The 6000-nt window shown below is 45.5% G+C and overlaps 5 non-coding genes across 5 annotated transcripts; 2 read left to right on the top strand and 3 right to left on the bottom strand.

Annotated features, from left to right (window-relative positions):
* Positions 1-1459: 1459 nt before the first annotated feature.
* TRNAY-GUA (transfer RNA tyrosine (anticodon GUA)) lies at positions 1460-1545 on the bottom strand. Its single transcript is given in 2 exon segments — positions 1460-1495; positions 1509-1545. It is a non-coding gene; the product is annotated as a tRNA-Tyr (tRNA).
* A 1038-nt stretch (positions 1546-2583) lies between these two features.
* On the top strand, positions 2584-2657 carry TRNAN-GUU (transfer RNA asparagine (anticodon GUU)). Its single transcript has one exon. It is a non-coding gene; the product is annotated as a tRNA-Asn (tRNA).
* A 567-nt stretch (positions 2658-3224) lies between these two features.
* Positions 3225-3310, bottom strand: TRNAY-GUA (transfer RNA tyrosine (anticodon GUA)). The gene is given in 2 exon segments: positions 3225-3260; positions 3274-3310. It is a non-coding gene; the product is annotated as a tRNA-Tyr (tRNA).
* Positions 3311-4347: 1037 nt separating this feature from the next.
* On the top strand, positions 4348-4421 carry TRNAN-GUU (transfer RNA asparagine (anticodon GUU)). The gene has a single exon. It is a non-coding gene; the product is annotated as a tRNA-Asn (tRNA).
* Positions 4422-4988: 567 nt separating this feature from the next.
* On the bottom strand, positions 4989-5074 carry TRNAY-GUA (transfer RNA tyrosine (anticodon GUA)). The gene is given in 2 exon segments: positions 4989-5024; positions 5038-5074. It is a non-coding gene; the product is annotated as a tRNA-Tyr (tRNA).
* Between the last annotated feature and the right edge of the window lie 926 nt (positions 5075-6000).

Below are 6000 nucleotides of genomic sequence, written 5' to 3' on the forward strand. Positions count from 1 at the left end.
CTGGTTTCCATGTTGGGGTGCCTGATTCACCACAATTGTGATCATCACATACTTTTCAACCTGTAGCTTTAAGCTTTTTTTTTTTTTTTTTTTAAGTGTGGATGTCTTTCTCCCGTAAAAGCAGAAGGAGCGTGGAGCTTACAGGGTGCCGGGTGGTGTAAAAGTATAGGTGAGTCGTTAGTGTACAGAGTGAAGAATTGTGGGAAGAGAAAAGAAATCAGAATGATTTAAATAAGAAAGTCGCAACGTAGAAAAGATGGTCTAGATCCAATGGCCCATTTGGTTGTGGGCCCAAAAGCCTTTGCCTGTGCCACTTTGTTGCAAAGGCGAAAACATGTGGCATGAGAAACTGGGAGGTTGCGTGTATAAAAAGCATAGTCTGAAGGTCGTGAAAATGAGATGGTCAGGGATCGGGGGTCTCTATTCTATTTTTACGAGAAAAACATGTGATTCCGACCGGGGATAATGGCCAAATTGTAACAGGGGGCGTGAGTAAAAGAGAGCACTTAGCAGAGGATGGTTTCGATCCATCGACCTCTGGGTTATGGGCCCAGCACGCTTCCGCTGCGCCACTCTGCTGCCATACCTCCAAAAGAGAGGGGTAGCCTATTACCCGCTGACTGTTGTTAAGACGCTAATGTGGAGGCCATCTCTGTGTTGCAATTGTCCATTTGTTGGCGGCTGTAGTTCCACGCAGTTGTTATGTTTTATCATTCTCTTCTTTTTATTGTGTTGATCAGAAGGTCCTCTAAGAAACATACTCCATTTACCATGTTGTGGCTTTTTTACGACTTTAATCAAAGTGGGGGAGCGTGGTTGTCTCTGTGGCGCACTTGGTTAGCGCGTTCGGCTGTTAACCGGAAGGTTGGTGGTTCAAGCCCACCCAGGGACGGCAGTGTCCTCTTTTTGTCTCAGTTGCATGTTACAGAAAATCCTATGGTGCCTCTCAACTTAAAGTTTCGGCCAGAAGAGGAGGGCACCGGTTGTAAGACCATTTCAACATGTACAGTGTGAAAAATTTTGAGAAGAGAAAAAAATCCCAGTGATTTGGATGACATAGTTGCAATGTAGAAAGAATGGTCCAGAGCCTTTGGCCCTCTTTGGTTGTGGGCCTAAATGTCTTTCCATGCGCCACTCTGTTTCAAAGAAGATGACACATGACATGAGAAACTGGGAGGTTCAAGCAAAGCTTGAAGGTTGTGAAAACTTTTTTTTGTCTGATAACCAAAAGGTTGGTGGTTCAAGCCCACCCAGGGATGATTGTACCCTCTTTTTGTTTCAGTTGCATGTCAGAGTTACAGAAAGTCCTACTGTGGCTCTCAACTGAGAGTTTCGGTTGGATGCCCATTTCAAATACCCAACACAAACAAGAGACCCCTCTGAAAATAGATAGAAGACGAGGGCACCGGGAGAGCATTTGTCGACAGGTTGAAACATCATCTATGAGACTAACAAAAGTTCCTTCGAGCCGGAATTGAACCAGCGACCTAAGGATTGCTGATTTTCTACTACAGTCCTCCGCTCTACCAGCTGAGCTATCGAAGGCTTGCCGAGCTGGTTGTCGGGTGCTTCCTAAGCTTGCAAATGAGTTACATGAGTAGGGAAACAGAGGAGAATTGTCCCGCTCTTTGAAAAACTCGGCAAACCAAAACTTTGGAGAATACGGGCGTCGATCCCGTTACCTCTCGCATGCTAAGCGAGCGCTCTACCATTTGAGCTAATCCCCCTTCTGGCAGTCCATGTTGGGGTCCATGCTGGTTTCCATGTTGGGGTGCCTGATTCACCACAATTGTGATCATCACATACTTTTCAACCTGTAGCTTTAAGCTTTTTTTTTTTTTTTTTTTTTTTTTTTTTTAAGTGTGGATGTCTTTCTCCCGTAAAAGCAGAAGGAGCGTGGAGCTTACAGGGTGCCGGGTGGTGTAAAAGTATAGGTGAGTCGTTAGTGTACAGAGTGAAGAATTGTGGGAAGAGAAAAGAAATCAGAATGATTTAAATAAGAAAGTCGCAACGTAGAAAAGATGGTCTAGATCCAATGGCCCATTTGGTTGTGGGCCCAAAAGCCTTTGCCTGTGCCACTTTGTTGCAAAGGCGAAAACATGTGGCATGAGAAACTGGGAGGTTGCGTGTATAAAAAGCATAGTCTGAAGGTCGTGAAAATGAGATGGTCAGGGATCGGGGGTCTCTATTCTATTTTTACGAGAAAAACATGTGATTCCGACCGGGGATAATGGCCAAATTGTAACAGGGGGCGTGAGTAAAAGAGAGCACTTAGCAGAGGATGGTTTCGATCCATCGACCTCTGGGTTATGGGCCCAGCACGCTTCCGCTGCGCCACTCTGCTGCCATACCTCCAAAAGAGAGGGGTAGCCTATTACCCGCTGACTGTTGTTAAGACGCTAATGTGGAGGCCATCTCTGTGTTGCAATTGTCCATTTGTTGGCGGCTGTAGTTCCACGCAGTTGTTATGTTTTATCATTCTCTTCTTTTTATTGTGTTGATCAGAAGGTCCTCTAAGAAACATACTCCATTTACCATGTTGTGGCTTTTTTACGACTTTAATCAAAGTGGGGGAGCGTGGTTGTCTCTGTGGCGCAATTGGTTAGCGCGTTCGGCTGTTAACCGGAAGGTTGGTGGTTCAAGCCCACCCAGGGACGGCAGTGTCCTCTTTTTGTCTCAGTTGCATGTTACAGAAAATCCTATGGTGCCTCTCAACTTAAAGTTTCGGCCAGAAGAGGAGGGCACCGGTTGTAAGACCATTTCAACATGTACAGTGTGAAAAATTTTGAGAAGAGAAAAAAATCCCAGTGATTTGGATGACATAGTTGCAATGTAGAAAGAATGGTCCAGAGCCTTTGGCCCTCTTTGGTTGTGGGCCTAAATGTCTTTCCATGCGCCACTCTGTTTCAAAGAAGATGACACATGACATGAGAAACTGGGAGGTTCAAGCAAAGCTTGAAGGTTGTGAAAACTTTTTTTTGTCTGATAACCAAAAGGTTGGTGGTTCAAGCCCACCCAGGGATGATTGTACCCTCTTTTTGTTTCAGTTGCATGTCAGAGTTACAGAAAGTCCTACTGTGGCTCTCAACTGAGAGTTTCGGTCGGATGCCCATTTCAAATACCCAACACAAACAAGAGACCCCTCTGAAAATAGATAGAAGACGAGGGCACCGGGAGAGCATTTGTCGACAGGTTGAAACATCATCTATGAGACTAACAAAAGTTCCTTCGAGCCGGAATTGAACCAGCGACCTAAGGATTGCTGATTTTCTACTACAGTCCTCCGCTCTACCAGCTGAGCTATCGAAGGCTTGCCGAGCTGGTTGTCGGGTGCTTCCTAAGCTTGCAAATGAGTTACATGAGTAGGGAAACAGAGGAGAATTGTCCCGCTCTTTGAAAAACTCGGCAAACCAAAACTTTGGAGAATACGGGCGTCGATCCCGTTACCTCTCGCATGCTAAGCGAGCGCTCTACCATTTGAGCTAATCCCCCTTCTGGCAGTCCATGTTGGGGTCCATGCTGGTTTCCATGTTGGGGTGCCTGATTCACCACAATTGTGATCATCACATACTTTTCAACCTGTAGCTTTAAGCTTTTTTTTTTTTTTTTTTTTTTTTTTTTTAAGTGTGGATGTCTTTCTCCCGTAAAAGCAGAAGGAGCGTGGAGCTTACAGGGTGCCGGGTGGTGTAAAAGTATAGGTGAGTCGTTAGTGTACAGAGTGAAGAATTGTGGGAAGAGAAAAGAAATCAGAATGATTTAAATAAGAAAGTCGCAACGTAGAAAAGATGGTCTAGATCCAATGGCCCATTTGGTTGTGGGCCCAAAAGCCTTTGCCTGTGCCACTTTGTTGCAAAGGCGAAAACATGTGGCATGAGAAACTGGGAGGTTGCGTGTATAAAAAGCATAGTCTGAAGGTCGTGAAAATGAGATGGTCAGGAATCGGGGGTCTCTATTCTATTTTTACGAGAAAAACATGTGATTCCGACCGGGGATAATGGCCAAATTGTAACAGGGGGAGTGAGTAAAAGAGAGCACTTAGCAGAGGATGGTTTCGATCCATCGACCTCTGGGTTATGGGCCCAGCACGCTTCCGCTGCGCCACTCTGCTGCCATACCTCCAAAAGAGAGGGGTAGCCTATTACCCGCTGACTGTTGTTAAGACGCTAATGTGGAGGCCATCTCTGTGTTGCAATTGTCCATTTGTTGGCGGCTGTAGTTCCACGCAGTTGTTATGTTTTATCATTCTCTTCTTTTTATTGTGTTGATCAGAAGGTCCTCTAAGAAACATACTCCATTTACCATGTTGTGGCTTTTTTACGACTTTAATCAAAGTGGGGGAGCGTGGTTGTCTCTGTGGCGCAATTGGTTAGCGCGTTCGGCTGTTAACCGGAAGGTTGGTGGTTCAAGCCCACCCAGGGACGGCAGTGTCCTCTTTTTGTCTCAGTTGCATGTTACAGAAAATCCTATGGTGCCTCTCAACTTAAAGTTTCGGCCAGAAGAGGAGGGCACCGGTTGTAAGACCATTTCAACATGTACAGTGTGAAAAATTTTGAGAAGAGAAAAAAATCCCAGTGATTTGGATGACATAGTTGCAATGTAGAAAGAATGGTCCAGAGCCTTTGGCCCTCTTTGGTTGTGGGCCTAAATGTCTTTCCATGCGCCACTCTGTTTCAAAGAAGATGACACATGACATGAGAAACTGGGAGGTTCAAGCAAAGCTTGAAGGTTGTGAAAACTTTTTTTTGTCTGATAACCAAAAGGTTGGTGGTTCAAGCCCACCCAGGGATGATTGTACCCTCTTTTTGTTTCAGTTGCATGTCAGAGTTACAGAAAGTCCTACTGTGGCTCTCAACTGAGAGTTTCGGTTGGATGCCCATTTCAAATACCCAACACAAACAAGAGACCCCTCTGAAAATAGATAGAAGACGAGGGCACCGGGAGAGCATTTGTCGACAGGTTGAAACATCATCTATGAGACTAACAAAAGTTCCTTCGAGCCGGAATTGAACCAGCGACCTAAGGATTGCTGATTTTCTACTACAGTCCTCCGCTCTACCAGCTGAGCTATCGAAGGCTTGCCGAGCTGGTTGTCGGGTGCTTCCTAAGCTTGCAAATGAGTTACATGAGTAGGGAAACAGAGGAGAATTGTCCCGCTCTTTGAAAAACTCGGCAAACCAAAACTTTGGAGAATACGGGCGTCGATCCCGTTACCTCTCGCATGCTAAGCGAGCGCTCTACCATTTGAGCTAATCCCCCTTCTGGCAGTCCATGTTGGGGTCCATGCTGGTTTCCATGTTGGGGTGCCTGATTCACCACAATTGTGATCATCACATACTTTTCAACCTGTAGCTTTAAGCTTTTTTTTTTTTTTTTTTTTTTTAAGTGTGGATGTCTTTCTCCCGTAAAAGCAGAAGGAGCGTGGAGCTTACAGGGTGCCGGGTGGTGTAAAAGTATAGGTGAGTCGTTAGTGTACAGAGTGAAGAATTGTGGGAAGAGAAAAGAAATCAGAATGATTTAAATAAGAAAGTCGCAACGTAGAAAAGATGGTCTAGATCCAATGGCCCATTTGGTTGTGGGCCCAAAAGCCTTTGCCTGTGCCACTTTGTTGCAAAGGCGAAAACATGTGGCATGAGAAACTGGGAGGTTGCGTGTATAAAAAGCATAGTCTGAAGGTCGTGAAAATGAGATGGTCAGGGATCGGGGGTCTCTATTCTATTTTTACGAGAAAAACATGTGATTCCGACCGGGGATAATGGCCAAATTGTAACAGGGGGCGTGAGTAAAAGAGAGCACTTAGCAGAGGATGGTTTCGATCCATCGACCTCTGGGTTATGGGCCCAGCACGCTTCCGCTGCGCCACTCTGCTGCCATACCTCCAAAAGAGAGGGGTAGCCTATTACCCGCTGACTGTTGTTAAGACGCTAATGTGGAGGCCATCTCTGTGTTGCAATTGTCCATTTGTTGGCGGCTGTAGTTCCACGCAGTTGTTATGTTTTATCA

Source organism: Rhinoderma darwinii (assembly GCF_050947455.1).
Source record: "Rhinoderma darwinii isolate aRhiDar2 chromosome 4 unlocalized genomic scaffold, aRhiDar2.hap1 SUPER_4_unloc_9, whole genome shotgun sequence".
NCBI lineage: Eukaryota > Metazoa > Chordata > Amphibia > Anura > Rhinodermatidae > Rhinoderma > Rhinoderma darwinii.